We start from the raw sequence: 21057 nt of genomic DNA, 5'->3' as shown, positions 1-21057 counted from the left end.
AGGCTGCCTGCTGACTGCATCCTGTAGCTGGGTAGCAAGTCCTCCCTTGAAGTGGCCATCTGGGCGTGCATCTCTGAGTCTATGGCCTGGTGCTGCCCTCCGGAATGCTTCCGCTTGCACTACAAGATCACTAAGTTACCCCAAGTCCTCCCAAAAGTTTCTCTTTTTAAAAGCATATGACCTTATTTCAATGGACATATTTATACTTGAAAGGAGTAAATAAAGTTCAGAAAGTGTGTCTTTAGGAATTTGATATAATGAGTTAAAACAACCATTGAACATAATGTCAATATTTTACTTGTAGCTAGGTGCCACTGAAGGATAATAAACTCAGTTCTTTTGCTAGTATCATTCGTTTATTCACCTGAAGTGTATGGTACACTCCTATGCACCAGGCACTCTGCTAACTATTGAAGATATGAAAACAAATACAGTGTGACAAGAAGAAATGAATAATGAAAAAGGCAAGATTCTTATCCTCCAGGAGCCTGAAACTTACCATTCGTGGACACTGGGGGATCTAGTAACAGTAAGATCATGGGCTGCCTGCTCTATGGAGAGCAGTGAGGAGAATGCTTTGTGACATCTGAGCTGGGCCCTGAGAATGAACTGTTGGAGTTGGATGGAAAAGGGTAGAAGGACATCCCTGGAAGATTGGCAACATAAGCAAAGTCAGAAGTGTGAGTAATCCAGTGTGAGGATTGTGTAGGATAGGGATGGCACAAGGAGGGGACAGAGGCCTCAAACGCTGGTTGGGATGGATTGTGAATGGCCTTGAACATCATGCTCAGGGGGCTGGAGGAATCACATGAAGGCTCAGGACAGACCAAGGCAAATCCATTCCTATGACTGGACAGCATATGCCCTTCCAGGTGGGCGGGGCCCTTTTTGGTCTTTGCTTTAGGCCTTGTCTCCACAAATGTTTCAGAATTCCCTATTTGTTTTTTTTTCCAAAGCCATCATATTTTTATTCTTACATGTCATTTCTGACTGTGGCCTCTAAAAACATGCCCTCCCATCCCTTTGTTAAGCAAGAAGGAGAGATCAGGCCACCTCAGTAAGAGCAAGACCTTCACCTGAATGGGCAGCCAGTGTCGGTCCTACAATGGAAACACCATTATCCTGTGGACAGCAGGTGAAATGTGCCCACACCTGGGGCCCGTCCTCCTCTTTTGACCAGTGCGGGAAAGAATGGATAGCTCCCTGTAGTCTATTTTCTCTTGCGGTCTCTGCTCCATCTATTTGGCCACTTTCAACAGGACTAGCTATGAACACATTATTCTGACACCGTCCCTTAGAGAGCAAAGAGAAATCTAACAGCTTCACTTAACTCAATCAATTTCTAGAAAATCTGCCTCTGAATCACACAGCCGATTTACATATGGTAAGTAAAACAGGAATTAGCAAATATTTTCTGAACTTGTAAAATGTTTTTAAGACACTCTGATGAGTCAGTGTTTAATCCTTTCTCCCATAAATAGGAGGAAAGATCTTTGCCGTGTTTTCTCTTAAGTAAATATATTTTAAAACTGTGCCTACATCGTGTTTCAATTTTCTTTTCAGCTGTCGCTGTGAATGGACATAGCAGCTGGAATGGAGGATAACACATCACACCTCCACTTTGAATTTCCTGCCTTTTGTTTTCTTGAATCATAGCCTTGATGTTGTTTAAATAGTGCTCTGTATATTTAATTTCCTTTTTCTCTTCACAAAGACCAAATGATTTTTTAAAACCATCTCATCTTTCACGGTAGGTTATAAAAGTGTTCTTGAGCTGAAATTGAACTGGTCTCTTATTTCAACATATAAATATATATTTAGGCATTTTAATCCACTGTCATTTATTTTATAGATTGACTGCTTGGGCAGAAATGTATTTGTGCACATTTTATCCATGTCATGCGCTTTGCATTTGAAGATAACACCACTGATAGTAACTACTAATTGTGTGCACAGATGGTTAGGCGAAGAACACGTGTCTTCCAAGGTACATGTACACAAAGTCTGTTCTTTGCTGTTTGCAGACTGTCATTTTGATTCTCCCTCTTCATCTCAGATCCTCCCCAAAGAGTCAACCATATGTGGAGTTAGAAGGACATTAGATATTATTCGGCCCAACTACCCAAAAGAAGCAGGCACCCTGCATTCTCTAGCCTCTGCTTATAACTTTCAGTGGGAAGACATTCAGCTCTTCAAAAAGGTAGCCATTGCATTGTTGCTCATCTCTAAGTATTAGAAAATTCTTCCTTTTATTGAGGCAAAGTTATCCTTCATCTGACTTCCACCTATTTGTAGTGCCCTTTAGACCTACACTGAAGACATACAGGGAGGTCTTTAGGAGAAAATTCTCACGTCTTCTCTTTTGTCTTCTCCAAATGAAAATTTCTCATTTCCTTCAGCAGTCCCTCACTATCCTATCAACTGCCTCTCAACCCACATTGATTTGTCAACTTTTCTCTTTTGTGTGGTTTTTAAAACTCCTCATGTGGCCTGACCAGCACAGTGATTCAGAGGAACCTACGTGTTTCACTTTCTTCTTCCTTCTTCCAATATGGTCTTACTAGTGACTTGAAAATTTTGGCAACCAAGTTGCATTCTTGCCTCATAACTTGTACTTCAAAGTTTTGTATTTTTTTCAGTAGCAATGAAGTCATGTCTATTCCATCTAGTATTTGTCCATTTGACTATTGGAACTAAAACTTGGGACTTTGCTTTTAAATCCCATCTTGTTTCTTCCTTCCTATTCATTGTTCCAGAGTTATTTTTTGCCATTTCTGTCAACAAACATGTTAGTTCTCTCTTCAAGCTTGGTTTCACCTGAAAAGCGGACAAACATATCCTTTGTCTTTAAGTCGTTGATGAAAACATTGCATAGGATGGGGCTCAATATGGAACTCCTTGACGTGTCATTAAAGACTCCTCCCCCTCCCCAAGTTTGTATCAATTCATTCACCAACAACACCCAGTTAATGATCCTTCAACCAGCTATCTCTGGCCTGATTTCTGTCTTGTTCAAAAAGATATAATGGGGAACTTTATCAAATGTCTTGCTCAAATTATGCTATGTCTAAACAGCATTTTCTGGACCTAAAATTTAATAATCCAATCAAGAGTGGATTAGATGCCCTTCCAAAAGCTCCAATAGCAAACTATACTTATGCTTGTAATAGCAATTAATGTGGTGCATTGTAATCACTTATTTATACGTGTTTTTGTCCCAATTAGATTGTAGGTTCTTTGATGGCAGGGACTAACTCTTTTTATTCACCATTGTATCCCTAATTCTTCCTCCTGGAGCCTGGCAGGTATTAGGTATTCAATAGATACTGGTTACATTAATGAATAAATGAAGAGTGGCATGACGGAATATGATGAAAAAGCATTTTGGAGGATATGTTGAGTTGAGGTGTCTGTGGGTGAGTGGAGTAGATTTCCACATTAGTAGGCTTTATACACAGGTTTGGAGTTCAGGAGAAAGAATTGGTCTGACAAGATAGATTTTAGTATAATCAGCAATAAATGAAATTAAAACCAAGGCCATAGTGAGGTTGCTTAGGGAGAGAGTGTGGGGTGAGAAAAGAGCAACAGTATGGCATACTGATCAAGAAACTGGGGCTCTAAAATGCAAGCTGCCTGAGTATAAGTTCTACCACTTTCTTGGGCAAGTAATAACCTCATGGGCTTCATTTTCCTCATCTGTAAGAAAGGGATGCAACAATAGTTCCTACTTCATGTGCTCCATAAGTGGTGTAAAAAATGATCAGAGAGGTAGAAGAGGAACTGAGGGAAGCATTGTGTCGCACAAACTAAAGGAGAAAGTGTTCTGAGAAGAACATGCTCATTGGCAATATCAAGAGTCACAGAGTGGCCTGGGTATTGGGAGAAGCTTCTGTCGAGATGCAGCAGGAGACGCCAGATTTTAGTGGCCAGAGGAAAGTCTAGGAGGTAAGCAAGTGAAGACAGAATGTATTGATAGTTCTCACAAAGGTTGACTGTAAATGGAGGAGAGAGAACAGAGGCTGGACAGGGCACAAGTCAAGGAATTTCTTTGCTTGTATTGTAGGATGGGCTTGACTTGCACATGATTACTGGCTGGGGAGAAGGACGCCATTCTAGAGGAAAAGAATCTGGAATTACAGAGAAGAAAGAGGATAACTAAGCGAGAACAGGATCCAAGAATAGACAGGAGGTAGGAGGGGGCTCAAAAGGAAAAACGAGGGGCATCTGTTCCTCACCAGTCTGTCTTATCCTTGATGACAAGGGAAGCATGGTGCCAATCTTTGCACAACAGGTGGTTAATAAATGTTGAGACTATTTTCTAGGGTGGGAAGAAAGGAGGAAAGGACGGTGTGAATAGATGCTGGTAGGTGAGGGGCAGCAAGTTGATGAACTCCATATTTTCCGTGGTGCAGGCAATGGTGACATCTTCTGAGAGAGAATAGTCTAGGGTTGAGTAGGGAGCTTGAGGGGAGCAGTTGAGGGTGAATCTAGAGGGAACAGGACAGGATCAGCACGAAGATAATTGGTGGAAGCAAGACAGGAGCTTATTATTCAAAATTCAACATGTATTCATTGAGCACCTACAATGTGCTTGAAGATATAGCAGAGAACAAAACAGACATTCTCCCTGCTTTCACCAAGCTTACATGTTAGTGGAAGAGACAATCAAGTAAACCAACACGCACAATTTTTATAGCTTAAGTGTTATGAAATAAATTAGCAAGATGACATGATAGATATTGACTAGGAGATGGAAGAGAATACTGTTTGGATATAGAGGGCTCAAGGAAACTATGACTGCAAAAGAAGCATTTAAGCTAAATCCTGGAGCTGGGTGAAGGACAGTGGTGTTCTGATTAACTGGCTCTCAAAAGAGATTTTAAAAAAATGTCCTGATTTATAGCTTTGCTGATTTTCACGGCGTAAATACACCACAGCCCGTTTCCAGATACCAACATGACATCACCGAATACAGAGCTGAGAAGAAAGGTCCACACTTGGCTCTGGCGAGCCTGTAGGAACCATGTTCAGCATACCAGGAAGAATGTTCCAGATGAAAGGAGAACATGTGAAAAGGCACAACAGGAGGAAGGACTCAGGGTTACCGGGGACAAGAACTGTGGAGGGAGGAGTGTGGAAAGTCAGAGAGGTTGGCAAATGCCAGATTTTGCATGTAAGGAGTTGGACCTTATTCTAAATAAAATGGGATAAGATCTGATTTACAACTGTAAAATCATTCACATTGTTACGTGGAGAATGAATATGAATGGGGCAAAAATAGAAACAGGCAGCCAGTTAAGAGTTATTGAAGTTGTCCAAGCAAGAATTAGGATGAGAGCAGTGGAAATGAGAGAAGTGAATATATTTGGGAACATATTTTGGAGGCAGAAGGTAGGATTTATTGGCAGATTTGATGTGATACTTCAGGGAAGAGAGCACTCAGAATGATTCCTAGGTTATTATCTTGACCAATTGGAAGTTTTCTGATGCCATTTACAAAGATGTGGAGGAAAAATTGATTTGGATTTGGGGAATTAATGTGAAATCTATAGTAGGTATCCGAATGAAAATGTCAAGTCAGCATGTGGATATAAGAATCTGGAACTTAGGGGAAAGACTGGGGATGGAGATAGAAATTTTCGTGTCATCTGTATCAGATAGCAGTTGAACAATGTGACTGGTTGGGATTATGTAGAGAGTGTAGTGATAGAGAAGAGATTAATCCCTGAGAACTCAAGCATTTAGTCGTCAGCTAAGAAAGGAGAATTCAGTGAAGGAGACCAAACAAAATGACCAATGAAGTAAGAGAGAAACAGGTCATTGTGCTGTCACAAAAGCCTGGAGGAGAAAGGATTTCAAGGAAGAGGAAGTGGTCAACCATGTTGATGCTGCTGAAAGGTCAAGTAATGTGAAGACAGAGAAGTGCCCACAGGATAAAACAACATGGAGCTCATGGGTGGCCTTGACGAGTTCAGGCCCTGGTGATGCAATATGAATCAGGGTGACACCACCAACTCCAACATGGTAAAGCAGAAGCTTGGTTAGCCTGCTCCACCCCAGAGTTAGTCTCTCCTCTGGAGAAGTCGCAGTGCACTGGGGAAGAAAGCAGGAGGCTGACAATCAGTCTCAGTATCACCTACTAAACAGCCGTGCAATTCTAAGGAGCCAAGGAACCTCTCTGGACTCTCATCTTCTCATCAGTGAAATTAGATGCTCTGAAATTCTATTTATTCATTTACTTGTTCAGCACATAAGCATCAAGCAGTATTCTACGCCAGGTCCTGGGTGAGAAAAAGACCATGTCCCTTCCTTTGAATGATTGTCTCTAATTCACTAACTTGTATCATAAACTTCTTGTGTGTATATGTGGCTCACCTCTCCCAAGAGATGGTCCGGTCTTTGAAGCTGTACCTTTCCCACCTTGGTGTATGCCACAAAGCCTAGTGCAATGCCTGGCACAACTGTGCACTTAATATCAGTTATGAATATGTTGCTGTACTATTAAAACTAATATTTATTGGGGCTGGTCCCATGGCCTAATGGTTAAGTTTGGTGCTCTCTGCTTCGGTGGCCCAGGTTCAGCTCCTGGGCATGGACCTACATCACTTATTGGTGGCCATGCTCTTGCGGCAACCCACATACAAAATAGAGGAAGATTGGCACATATGGCAGCTCAGGGTGAATCTTCCTCAAGCAAAAAGAGGAAGATTGGCAACAGATGTTATCTCAGGGTGAATCTTCCTCAGCAATAATAATAATAATAATAATATTTATCATTTTCTGATTCAGGTACAAATCCTGACTCTACCATTCATTATTTAGGCAAGCTACTGACCCTCTCTGTGCCTCAGTTTCCTTAACTGTAAAATGGGGATAATAATAGTATCTATACCATAATGTACTGTAAAAATTAAAATGGGTGCCTGGTATCTAATAAGCTGTTATTATTAATAATATGTGCTCATGGTAGATAATTCAGAAGAATCAGAATTTATGAAGAAGTGAGCTAAATCACTCATGACTTTACAACTAGAGATAACCATCGTTAATATTTTGGTGTCTGTCCTTCTCACTCTTCTCTTGCATGATGCAAAGAATTGTATCCTGAACTCAGGTGGCTCAAATAGCAATTGAACATGATGGTGCTCTTATCGAGAATATCGTGTAGAGCTCTTGATATTATGCCTTTATTTTCCCTTCATGCAAAATAGAGTGAAATTATGTTCAAGCTATTATATTTTACCAAAATGTGTATATGAAAAGCTACAAGTTAGGTGAGTCTTTCCAGTTTGAATTCTCAGTGTTTTATATACATTATCTTATTGACTTGTCACAACAACACTTCGTGGTAGGTATCACCCCCATTTTATTGATGAGGAAAATGAGGGTCAGAGGATGTGGCATTACAATTGCTCACAAGTATCCAGTTCTGCTCTCTTTCTCGGCACATGTGAGTAGTTGTTCTCTGCCATATTGATATTAATTGTGGCAAATGAATTTTGGCCAATGAAGTGTGAGCAGACGTGATGTGTGTTACCTCTGGAAAGGAACAATTAATTGCTGATGCTTAACTCTCCACCAATCTTTCCTCCGCCATGATGATCATGGAAACCAGCGTAGGTGTGGAGAGTTCATGCTGATCACAGCTGGAGAGTTGCCAGATCTGTACCAGACTTTGAGCAAGAAAGGAACATTTCTTGTTTTAAGCCACTGAAATTTTGAGATTTTTATTACCACAGCATAGCTTGGCCTACCCTGACTAAGGCAGAGCACACAAAAGACTCCCCCAGGTCACAGAGTTTGTAAGTCGTGCAGCCAGGATTTGGACCCAGACACCTATATGACTGCAAGCCCGTGATCAATAGCTCATCTAAGACGGGTCAGGCAAAGATTTTATGAGAAGTGGAGAGTAGACCTACTGTAACGGTTACTGTCATCAGCTTTCTTATTTCACCTTGAATATGGTAATGACAGCATCATCTTTGAAGCTGTATGGCATTTCTCCAGGCCTGCACATGTTGGGGAAAAAATAAGCAAAACAGAATAACCCTACTATTTATGGTGGGATATGTGTTTTCAACATTGCGGGAGAAAAAGGAAAAGTCATGTCAAACTTGTGAAGCAAAGAGAGTTGATAGCAAAGCCTGAAAAGGGCAAGTACCTAAATTAAATAGTATAAATAAAAAACTTTTACCCAGCAAGAAGTTTCAATAATAAACCTTTCAGAGGAAACTCTGGGAAGCCAATCCAAGATCTTTGGGAGGCAAAGGTGATAAAATTGGTAAGTCAAGCAGCTGGATAAAAGGTTTTAAAGACAGAAATTGCTGAATACCCAGCCAGGTCGAATGGTTAAAAGAGGGTGAAACAGGCAGAATAAAAAAACAGTCAGAGTTTTCAGACTCCGACTGTTAAAACAGCATAAAGCCACATATTATATTAAGAACCACGACAGGCACCCCATAGCTCATGGAAAGAGCCCTGCACTACCAAAATCTGATTGCTGGGGTATCTTTTTCAAAAACTGGGGCAGAAGCCATGTGGTTAGCTTTAGTTGCTTTCATCCTTTATGGTGGAAGAAATGTTAAATTTGAATATGGCTCCTAAATTATTCAAAGAAATTAAAGACAGCATCTTCTTAGTGTCTCTAACCCATCAGCACAACATGACCAAATTAGGCATTTCTTAAAGTCAGAACATCAATAGAAAGGGAGAGGGATCTCCTTCTAGGGTCAGTAGACAAAGAAGGAAGTAGCTCCAACTGCCTATTTCTCTACTAACCCAGCCCTGATCCCAGGACAGGATATTATGATGGTCCAGGCACTTTCTCCTCAGGGATGGGTGTGATGGGTGATAAATGAGGTGTTAATGGCTCCTTTAGACTAAAGTTCAGATGCATGTGGGTCTTTGCCAAGACGCTTGTCCGGGGAGAATCGAAGGAACAGAATTAGATCTTGGTGCATTATCTAAACAGAATGGATGTAGCACCAACTGCAGTAACCCAGGCTGTGCCCAGCTTCTGGCATCTTCCAGCGCCCTTCACCAGCTCCATTCTTGAGAAATAGGCCTACTCCTCAAAAGGTCGTCTCCACCATGGCTATAACATCACAATCAAAGGCTTCATCAGCACTGGCTTCATGGCTTTATCTGATATAAGATATTTATATTCAAGAATTAAAACATTTATGTGGTCAAGTTGTGCAGGGCATTACAAAGCTATCTGCAATTTCCTGGCATTCTAAACCAACAGCTACTCTAATGCTAAACCTAAACATACTCAAAATAATGTTCACTCCACCTTTTCCCAATGGGAGATAACCATTATACTGTATAAGAAATTCCTCAAAATAAAGATATGTTTTTGCCATCTTGATGGAGTCTCCCGTTTGTAACGCAGGTAAAAAATATTTTACTCCCTCGTCAGCCTTTCATATGGGTGTAAAAAGAGCCCTATGTACCGGAATGTGGTGTACAGTTCCCTGGCTTGGTGGCCAAAAGCACAGCTTTGGTTTCCAGGGACACAGCATGTCACTGACTTGTGTCTTGGTGATATTCAATATCCCCCAGCTAAAAGTCAGAACATGTCTGCAGTCAGAATTCTTATGCTTTCCAATCAGCTCTCAGCACTTCTCTGCCTACTGAAACAATATCTCAATTTCTGTGCTGGCAGGAAGTATATAAAGAGTCCACATTCATTCAACAAACATCTATGAAATACCTACTATGTGCCAGTCTTGTGCCAGATAGTAGGGTCCTAAACTCAAATCATGCTTCCTCCCACATATGTAGTCTGAACTTGGGATTGGCCAGAACCTGGTTGGAATTTTGGCTCTGCTTTTTACTAGCTTTGTGACTTTGTGCTAGAAACGTAACCTTCCTGAGCTTTGTTTTCCCATCTATAAATGTGAGCCATAAAAGCATCATTTCACAGGGTCTTGTAAATATTTAATGATAGACATAGTGAGTTAGAACAGTGCCTGGCCCATAAGATCTCAATTAACGTTAACTCTTCTTACTATTATTATTCTCATCTTACTATTATTATTTCATCCTCAGTTTGAAGATGAAAGAAATGAAGGATGAAAGAGACGAAGTAATTTGCTAGTAGGAGCCAGAGCTAGAACTTAAACTAGGTTTGCCTGAAATCATGCTTTTTCCTGCTTTTTCCAGAGAGGCATCAGCATCTTAGAGGGCCTAGATGTCTTCCTTCTCTCCACTTCACCGTCCACGGTGGCTGCTTTAGCTTAAGCCCAGTTCACATCAGGGCTGTAGGATGGCTGTTATAGAAGTCAGGGCCACATGCTTCCTGCTTCCTGTCCACTTGGAAAAAAAGATTGACCTTAGGTGTCTTTTATTTAAGAGCAAGAAGAAGCTTTCCTAGCAAACCTCTCTGGGCATCACTTTGTTCAGAACTGGTTCACGTGGCCATTGAGCCAGTCACTTGTAAGAAGGATGGAAATGTCCTCATAGCTTTGGGGTCCTTGGGATTTTCAGGGCATTTCCTTACATCATCACTTACTCACTTAGTTTATTATATTCTTCAGACCTTTGAGATTGGAGAGACTTAAACATGTTTAACAATGGATGGCTCAAGCTGTGATGGATAATTGACTATAAGAGAAAGATGGCAAAATTGCTAGTATAAAGTTCCCAAGAATGCAGGCGGGGATAGGAGCCAAAGCACAGGTGGAGGGGGCACCGGCCTCAGGTGGGGGGGCACCCCTCCTCCACTAAAATAGGAGACAAGGAGGAGCAGATGGGTCCCTAACTAGGCAGGTGATTCTCGCCACCATCGTTCCCTTTGGTAGTCTGAGCGGAGCCACCCACTCCACATTTTCAGTTACATTTACTTCCACAGGGACAAGTTTTTGCCTGCTAGGCTGTGACAGCAGCCGTGACAAAGAAACTGTTGAAAGTGTGTCCTTACCAGAGAGCCACCATTTCTGGTTGGGCTTTTCCTGTCAAGTATGGCATTGTAGAACATGCCTTCAGAAGTGTATGGAGTTTCCTCCTTGTATAATGCCTTCTTCTCCAGTCACTGCCACCTCATGGCAAGCCCTGGCACTGCTTTGGACCAAGCGGCTCAGGTTTAAGCACAGGCTTGTGGGGTAAGATAAACCAAGAAAGCTAGGAATGCACCGTCCATGCTTACCAAGTTCTGTTAAGGAAAGCTATCTCTCCCAAGATATTTATTAATTACAAATGGAAAATCTTCACAGAAAGTTATTTTACAGCAGAAAAACATGGCAGACAAAACTTAGCCAATTGATTAAGGTTAATATCACCAGTAATAAGACATCTCGATGTCATGTACTTCCCAATATGACAAACTCAGAAGGGCACATGACTTCTATGGTATTCATGCCCAAAAATGCTCACCACAATCTAATCATGAGAAATCATCAGAACAACTCAAATCAAGAGGCATTCTACAAAAATCTGACCAGTACTCTTCAAAAGAGCTGAGGTTATTCAAATGTCCTTCAAGGGGTGAATGCTTAAATAAACTGGGGCACATCATACCATGGAATATTCAGCAAGAAGAATGAATGAATAATTGATAAATGTGGGAACTTGGATGGATCTCGAGGGAATTATGCTGAGTGAAAAGAAACAATCTCGAGAGGTTACATACTGTGTGGTTCTATTTATACGGCGTTCTTGAAATGACAAAACTATAGAGATAGGCAACAGATTAGTGGTCGCCAGGAGTCGGGGAGTGGGAGAGGAAGAGAGGTAACTGTGGCTCCTTCCCTGTACCAAAGGTATCCTTGTGATGAAAGTGTTCTTTGGTGGTGGTCACACAAATCCACATGTGATAAAACACACGCACAGACATATGCAAGTCCATGTAAAACTACTGAAATCTGAATAAAATCTGTGGATTGTATCCCTGTCAACTTCCTGGTCGTGATTTTGTGCTATCATTATGCAAGATGTTACCATTGAGGGAAACCAGGTGAATGCGTAGGGATCTCTCTGTATTATTTCTTACAACTGCATGTGAATCTACACTTATCCCCCCAAAAACATTTTTAAAAAAATGTTGAGGTTGCAAAAGTCAAGGAAAGATTTAGGAGCAGTCCCAGTTTGGAGGAGACTAAGGAGTCATGAATGCCATACAAGACCCTGAACTGGATACGGAGCCAGAAAAAGGACATCAGTGGAATAAAGTCTGTAGTTTGGTTGACAGTACTGTACTCAAGCACATTTCTCGGTTTTGATCAATGTATCATTGTTACGTAAGATAGTAACATTAGGGGAAGTTAGGTGAAGGGTACATAGAACTCTCTATTCTTTTTGCAACTTTTTCTATACGTTTAAAATAATTTTTTTAAAACTTTAAAAGTTCTGTAAGAAAAGGTTTCTTTTATCCTAACTAATCAGAAATTTGATAACAGTCTTTTAAACACAAGTTGGAATGCTAGCAAATTAGAGTAAGCAAAAAAAAAAAAAGGAAAAACAAAGGGCAAATGTAATATTTTAATATTCTTACCTGTAGGTTTCTTCAAATTTAGGACCACTTATCGCAGCCATAATATAAAATTCTAGAGTTTAAATATCTCATCAATACCACTATTCTATTACAGGAGCTCTACAATCTGCTCTGTTAAATTTGTCTGGTTTGATACTTGTTTCTTAGAGCGACTCTCTCCACCGATGACTGTCCTGTGAGCAAGTCGTCTCCTGCTCCCCTCGCCTGCGTTTATGGTGCAGACCAAAGCTGGTCTTGGGGCTACTTTGACTGGTTCCAAAGAACCCATCCAGGCTCTCTCTAGTCTAGAGGAATGATACAGCATGACTCAACATGTTTTTCAACACAGTTGGTTGAAATGAGATTTCTGCACACCCATGATCTCAGTGTCACACTTTTAGGGCCAGGGAACTTGGAAGAGAGAACCAACTCCCCCCCTAGCAGTGTGCACTGCGCAGGCATGTTCTCTGGGCTCAGCTCCCACCATGTTCTTAGGTCACGTCATCTAAATGAGCCAGGTTTTGCTGTATGTCGCCTTTTTCTTCCTTTAAATAAGTATTTTTCCAAGCATAGAATTCAGAGGAGAGGTCATTTTTTCTGCATGGGAATCTGTCTGCTTTCTTTTTATGGTCATTTCTATACCCAGAAGGTCCCAGGTCCAGTACGCCATGAGACATTCTAGTAAAGCTCCCTGAGCAAGCGTCCCTGTATTCACTTGCTGTGTTGTCACCTCGAGTCTCATTCAGAGGCCACTCCCTTCCTGTTCCCTTCAGGCTTTCGTTTTTCTACTTTAGTTTCTTCTTTGGGTTCTTATCTGTGCAGCTCTGGTCCAAGGCTGGACTGGTCTGGTTTTCGTCCATCTAACTGCAGAGGTTACAGCAGGATGGACAGAAGTTTGGACATAGCAGTCTGGGAAAACTTCTCCCATAAACCTGACTTGATACATCTGTCCTGCTGGCAGCTGGAGACCCATCAGGCGTCCAGCTGGCTCTTCGCCTCTTCCAAGAGGCTCAGACCCATGAGAACTCCCTAAGCTTCTTCACTCTGGCAGAAGCAAGCGTCCTGCCCAAGACAACCAAATGGGCCGGGCATATCACAGGCCCCAGTACACCACGAGCAGTCTCCCACAGCAGCAGGTGCATGAGGGAGATCCAGATGTCCAGCAAGGAGAAGAAGACTGGAGGACCAGACTGCACCAGCCCTGGTTGCTTTCGGAGCAACATTCTCCTAAAAAGACAAAAAACAAAGACTCCACTTTCATCTGTCTGGTTCTGCTAGGTGAACCAACAGAACATAAAGCTAAGTTCTCAACATCTAGACTCCTGAGTGAATATGTTTATTATTATTCAGGACAGCCAGCCTAGAACTTCAGGTACTTCATTTTCAAGCCAAAGTCGTCTGGCACCCATGACTTTAAAGAAAACCTGCTCTTCCACTCCAGTCTCACTGGCATGAGACCCCCGTGCCCTAGAATGTTAAGGAAATCCATGGCACTGATATCTCAGGGTGTGTGGCTGCCCGGGGCTCTGGCCATGAGAGAGAAGGGGAAATAATCCAGGACAGGGAAGGAACTGGGTGCTATTTCAGGCCTGCATCAAGGGTCTCTGTCACTTTGGCGATGCTGCTCAGCTGAGAGGGTTCCCAGACTCACTGCAGCGAGCAAGAGGGCTGAGCTCATCCCACTGGCAGGCTGCGGGTGCTTATTGGAGGTTGGCTAATGACTATCACATGGCTGGACTTAGATCCCGCATCCTGGGGCTCACAGCACACTCCAGCCACAGCCTGAGGTGCAAGGCAGCGCCAGGAGGGGGCCAGCCACTGCGATTCTCACCCAGCTTCTCACTGCACCTTCTGGTGCATCCAGAAGATCCTCGAAGGAGGGGCTTTGGGGCTCTGGCTGCCTCGGGCGCTGTAGGTGGGGGAAATCATCCATGGAACTCTGTGACATTTTCTTTCTGTTTATTCTTTATGTTTTAATGGAATTCTGTGGTCCAGACTTGGTTTCAGTCTCTGTGCTCTCAGAGTCAGCTACAGTACAAAGGAGAAAAAAAAGAGAAAGTAGTGGGAAAAATTAGATTCTTGATTTGTGTCCAGATGGTACTGGACGAAAATAGACTCAGAGATTCTCACTGCAAACTTGCCTCTGGTATGACGCTCCCCTCCCCTCTTCACTTAAGGTCTCCTTGGTAGAAGAGGGAATGGGAACGGGAAAAATACTGGGAACATTCATTTTTCTTTTTCCCAGCCATATATTAGGCTTGCACAGGTTCCAGCTCAAGACTTTTGTGGAACACCAGGAGTCACACTACATGCAGGGGCCTGGGACGAAGTGATTTGAATCAACTTCGAAGAGACCCTTGGGAGGCTGGCCTGCAGGCAGGATGGAGATGGTGTGCTCTGCAGGCTGCAACAGTGTGTGATGCTCTGGGGAAGCAGCAGCAGCTGGCCTGGCTGTGAAGGGCCACACAGCCCTCCCTCAGCTCCATGTTCAAGGAACTCAAATCAACGGGGAGAGGCAAGGCGCAGGCCCTGGGCTCTGGGTCCACTGCCTGCAGGGAGCAGCAAGGTCTCATCCATGCGTCATTCTCCTTCACTTCAGAGAGATGCTCAGAGGGGCTTGGTACCTCTGGAGGGCCAGCTAGAAGGTGGACGGCACGCGGTCCTCTTTGAGGATAGTATGGGGAGCTTGAGGGAGTCCATCTCTCAGAAACAGAAAGCCTGACAGAATTAATGGCTCACCTCAGATTCCACAGGGCAGGAGCTTGACAACAAAACCAAAGTGACCGCAGGGCCCCACCCTGACCAGATAGAAGCTATGTCCTCGAGTTTTCCCATCCCAAAGATTATTCCCCATCAGTCCTTTGATGTTCACTGGGAGCCCAGTGTCCATAAGTCGCCACACGATATGGGTGTCCAAAAGCCCAGGACTCCTCCTCGGACGGGCAGCCCAGTGGCAGTCAGTCAGGTGCCAATGAAATGAGTAGTGGCTAGATGAAAGCTGCTTTTTTAAAATGCAACTTTCTCACAACTAGGTTTCCTTCCTAATGTTTAAAGTGCCTTGGAGGACAAGCAGAGTCAGCGCTTGACTCTGGGTACCAGGGCTGGACAAGGAAGGAGAGCCAAAGAGATCTTAGAGACAGGGGCCAACAGACACCAGAACCAAGAACCAGCAGACAGTCCAAAGAAAGCATCCACTGACGGCCAGGCTGCACGGGGAGAGTCAGATCACAGGTATCAGGCTGTCACCAGACGCCAAGGCAGAGCAGACACTGGGAGAAGCACAGCCCGGAACTTCTCAGGCCCCGGGACTCAGATGCGGGGACTTCTTTATAGTTTGCCTGGGACCATATGTGGGTTCAGCCCTGATGTCTTCGTTCAGAGTCTGAGGGTTGGAACTAAGTTCTTTCAGCTTTCCTAACCGCTTTCCCCTTTATGTTAAGTAATTTCTCAACTTCAAATCAGCCTTAGGGAAAACCTTATCGTATGGGCCATGCCATGAATACGTTTGAACAGAGAATAGTAATATTTCACACTGTACAGTGTTTTATAATTGACCAAGCACTTTCGTATTTCTTGTCTCATGTGGGCCTCAGAATCACCCTGTGAGGTAGAAGGAAAGGACGGGACTCCCTAGATCATTAGGCTCTTTGTTCATCATTGTAACCTTAGCTCTTAATATGCTGCCTGGTGCAGAGTAGATACTCAAATATTTGCTCAATAAAGGGGTGGGTGAGAGGGTGAATGGATGTACTTTGCCTGAATTTTCAAGCTAGATTCAATTCTCAATTCCACTTACTAGTGTGTGGCTTGTCCAATCTCCTAAACTTTATTTTTCTCATTTATAAAATAGCAATAATTAAATCATTTCGGCTACCGCAATGGAAAAAAAGACACAGATTTGCTCAGTTCATAGTGATTGGGAATAAAGCCAGGGCTTGCACTGGGATCTCCCGATTCCTAGTCCACTGTTTGTCCCATTGTACTATGGTAGAGGGAGGGAGGGGACGATTGTGTGTTTATCTGTCAGGCTCTGCTTTAGGAACTTTAAAATCCTCAGAACAGCCCTGTGTGCTAAGTATTATTATTATTCCCAACTTACAGACAAAGAAACTAAGACTCAGAGAAGTTAAATGACTTGTTGACGTTTCACAGTGGAGTTGGGATTAGACCCAATGTCTATTTGACTTTAAAATCCAATTTTTTCACCACCTGCCATATTTTCTTTTTAGCTCACACCAAGTCCAAGGTTGGAGGCCCCAGGTTCCCTACCCACCCTGGAAACAAGACTGGCAGTGGCTGCCAGAGGCTCCAGGACTGCAGTGGAAACAGCCACCTGAGTGGTTGCCACAGTTTTAACTCCTGACCAATATATAGAAACAACCCTGCAAAACTGGAATATTTTGGCCCAAAACATGGCTGTCCATTGCCACATTCTGGATCGTCAAACTGCTCTCTGGTTGCCCAGACTTTTTTATTCCAGACATTTTGAAAAACAGCAGATAATGGTCAGCTTTATGAGACTGATTCTATGGAACCATTTATGGCCCAAAATAAACTCAAAGTATATGACGATCCAGCGTGGAAGTCACAGCATAGGAAAACTTAGAGGAACATGAAAACAGAGCTTAGTCTAAATCTTTTCATAGCCTTTCTATTAGAGTAATTGGTTGAGTTAACTTCCTGCCAGGAAACAAGTATACAAAGCAACTTAGTATCCCAAACTCTGATTCAGAATGTTCCAATATGGGGCACACCTGTGCTCAGGAGAAGGGGAAGAAAAATGGGGTGGAGGAGAAAGAAGGAGCTTTAATCCTGGAACAAATGGAAACTCTTAATGGGTGGGGCTTGAATATGTCTGTCCCCAAGATGTAATTCACTGTCAGTTAAGGGTCAGCTACAAGTGACAAAGAATCCAGTCTAAATTAGTCTAAAGCAAAATATTAATTTATGTGTCCACAGAACTTACAAGTCGAGGTGGATTGTTATAGACTATATGTTTGTGTCCCCCTCAAATTCATATGCTGAAACCCTAGCCCTCATTGTGGTTGTATTTGGAGGTGGGCCTTTTGGGGCTACTTAGGGTTAGATGAGGTCATGCGAGTGGGGTCCTCCAGATGGGTCTGTGCCTTTGTGAGAGGCGACCAGACAGAGAGCGCTCTCTCGCTCTCTCTCCCTCTCTTCCTCTTCCTCTCTCTCTCTCTCTCTCTCTCTCTGCCATGTGAGGATATAACAAGAAGGCAGCCATATGCAAGCCAGGAAGAGAGTTCTCACCAAAACCCAACCATGCTGGCACCCTGACCCTGGACTTCTAGCCTCGAGAACTGTGAGAAGTAAATTTCTGTAGTTTAAGCTATCCAGTCTATGATGTAGTTTAAACAAGAGCTGGAGCTGGCGAAGACAGGGTTCTAGCTTCAGGCATGGCTGGCTACAGGGGTTCAGAGCTGTCATTATTATCTTGTTTTTCTTTCCCAGTAGTATTTCAGCTCTCCTTACTCTCTTACGGCTCCATTCTCAGAAAAACTCATGCCCCAGTAAAACAAAAACAGCTCCCAGGTTCAAGTTGGAAGGGCAGCCTATATAGAGGCGTCTCCTTGTGTCCCAGAATTCCCAGCAAAATCTCATTATAGCTCACTGGTTCTGATGGGGCCAAGTGCCTATTCCCAAACCAATTTCTATGGCCAGACATGCTGATTGTCTTAGGCCTCGACCACATGCTTCACCCTGATTCTGTGGGCACAGCCCCACACGAGAACACAGAGCGAGGGAGAGGGGGTGCTGAAGACACAAAGGGCACGCACTACCTCAGCAGGTTAGCGGAGCCTAGGTGGGGCTAGGCTGAATCCCGCAAACGAGCCCCTAGGACAAGAAAAGAGCAATACAGTGAGGGAGCAGATAAACACCAAATAAAAGGCTGACTTGTCTCAATAACCTTGTACACTGAGTTTATTATTAAGCTGTGAAATGCTTTATCCCAAATAGTAAGTTAAAAGGTATAGTTTGTTAAGATGAAAATTTGTACCTCATGTAGCTTAAGTCCAAAACTCAGTGCACGGGATTCTGCAAAAGGGTTGGTTTATCCTATAGAAACGTTTTCTATTTAAATGACTACAGGTGTGCCTCACTCTCCATTGTGCATTCATTCCTAAATAATACATTTAAACTGAATTTGAGACCAGTGAATTGTATTTTCAAATCTGGGGCACTTAAAGAGGCTTTGCAAAGCACATTTATGGTGTGAAAAATCTCCCTTATTTTGGGAGATTTTGGGTTGTGGCCTATTGGCTTTTTGTTAAGTGATAACTAGGTAGTATCCTTAAAATACACACACACACACACACACACACACACGCCATACTCCAAAATCCGCAGACCACATAGCAGTAGCTGCTGAAGAATCTTAAAAAATTTTTTCCCCCAAAATCTTTTTCCACATGAGTCCATCCTTGGAATAAATCTATTTAAATTCACTTCCCCAGGCTGTATTCCTCCCCGGACAAGAAATTTCATAAACAAATGGCCCTTCAGCAGCTTGACAGCAGAGAGACTCCAGCAGCCAATGCTCCCCAAGCCAACAAACCAACTTCTGTTTCAATATGTCTGTTTCCATTGGATCAAAGGTCAAGCCGCTGTGCATCTTGATGGTACCAATTAGCACTGGAGTGGGGCTACATGAAACAGATTTCCCCAGCAGCATCCACCCCACACTGGGAGGCCATAAGGACAGATGCCAAAGTAGGCATATATTGTGTATGGATTGTTCTGATTTGTTGATTTGGAAATCTTATTTGAACTGTCGATAAAAGTTGATATTTAATCAGTACTAGAACTCAAGTTGTGCTTATTAGGAATTTTCTCTTGAATACGCTGGGAATTCAGAGGTTTCCTGCAGCCAGGGGCATGCATGGCAGTCTTTTAAGAAGAATCTCTTCCAGCTGAGAAGCTCTGGGATTTATGAATATGATCATGACATAAACATCTGAGAGCAGAGCAACAAGACCTAAGAGGACTTATTTTCAGCCTTTGTACAATATGAGCCTCTTTTTCAAGCACAAAAGGGGGGAGGGGCAGATTGCCAGGGACTTCCAAATGCTGCTGCTCTATTTCACCATCCCCTGCTGCCCTCGCTGGAAGGAGGCGGAGCGCCTTCCCTGGAAGGAGCAGGTCATTCTCTGCCCAGTATAGTTTCAAGGCGCGCTTCTGCCTCCCCCGAGGGGCATCTCCCCTAGCCATTCTCCTGATGCCAAAGCTCTTCCCGCACCGGTCACACTGCTTGGTTCCTCCGATTCAAAAGCAACTGTCCTGAGCTGTGCTGGCTTAAATCCTCTAACATCTACCGTAGCGAGGTCAGAGCCTTTCCTGAGAGGCAGTATGGATGATACTGGACATTCATTATGGGAACTATCTCATTCAATCCTCCGAGCAACTGTATGGAAAGGAAGACAATTATCAACACCATTTTACAGGAAACTGAATTTAAAACCGAAAATAAGGAACTTGCCTGGGTCACACAGGGTTTTGAGACGCAAAGGGGTTGGGAAGGGGATAGAAAAGTATGAGGACAGGGAAGCTTGACTGCTTCACAATTGTTCCTGGGGCCAGGCCCCCAACAAGCCACAGCACAGCTCTCTGCTTTCTCAGTAAGAGAACAGGGGCCAAAGCAGGGTGGGGCGAGGGCGGGGATTCTCAGCAAGTAAGGTGCATACAAGCGATGCACCCATCAGGTTCCCAGGTGGAAAAGGAAGGGACCTTGTGATTCTCCCTTCTTATCGCCTGTCAATCGTGAACATGCTCGCATCCCACCAACTTGACTTATTACACTTGGGGCCTGAAGGTTGAGAGTAGCCGCAGACAGGAAAGCGATTCCCCACAGGCCTCACGCAGTCAGACACTGGCAAACAGAATCCAGCCCAGAACTGAGAATTGTGCTACCTGATACTCTCCCCGCGCCACCCCTCCCCACTGTACTTCTCAAAGACTGCCATATGTAATATATTTAAAAACATGGACCGCCCTCGTGTGTCCTCCATACCAGGAATTTTCTCTCAGTATCTACACTTTGCTTTGTAATTCTAAGCCAGTTCCACCACAGAAAGCTCTGGTGTACCCTAGGTGGGACAGATCAGGAAATTGCTGATTTTTCTCTGAATTCCCTCAGGCAGCTGACCTACGTGGGAAGGTCTGATATGCTGGACCAGAGAGTGCACCAACATCCCAGGAATCCAGATGCTCCCCATTAAGACACTTTGAGTTTGTGCTGTTAAATTAATTTGTTCATTTAAAAGGAAAAGTGAGTCTCCGATAGCTCTCTTTGCAATTTCCCACACTTTGGGGAGTCAAAGTTGCCTGCAACATACTGGAGAGGATCTGAATAGTTTGACCTCTTCTCAGTGGCTTTCTGAGTCTGCTGGGTCGTTCACTTAACAAACCCATATTGAACACCTACTGTGTGCCTGGCCCAGTGATGGCTGCTGGGCCTTCAGAGCTCCCCACAGAGACACACCAGAGACAAATCATGACAATAGCAAGTGGCCAGTCTGCCGTAGAAACAAGTATGCCAGGTGCCCTGGGAGCAGAGTGCAGTGTTC

At 43.5% G+C, this 21057-nt stretch overlaps 1 protein-coding gene across 1 annotated transcript in view; it reads left to right on the top strand.

Moving 5' to 3' along the window:
• NGF (nerve growth factor) overlaps window positions 1-21057 on the top strand; it is a 122516-nt gene that overhangs the window by 36732 nt on the left and 64727 nt on the right. The window lies entirely within an intron of this gene.

The sequence above is a fragment of the Equus quagga genome, chromosome 18 (assembly GCF_021613505.1).
Source record: "Equus quagga isolate Etosha38 chromosome 18, UCLA_HA_Equagga_1.0, whole genome shotgun sequence".
Taxonomy (NCBI): Eukaryota; Metazoa; Chordata; class Mammalia; order Perissodactyla; family Equidae; genus Equus; species Equus quagga.
Note: the sequence above shows the minus strand (reverse complement) of the source record. Positions and strands in the feature narration are given on the sequence as shown.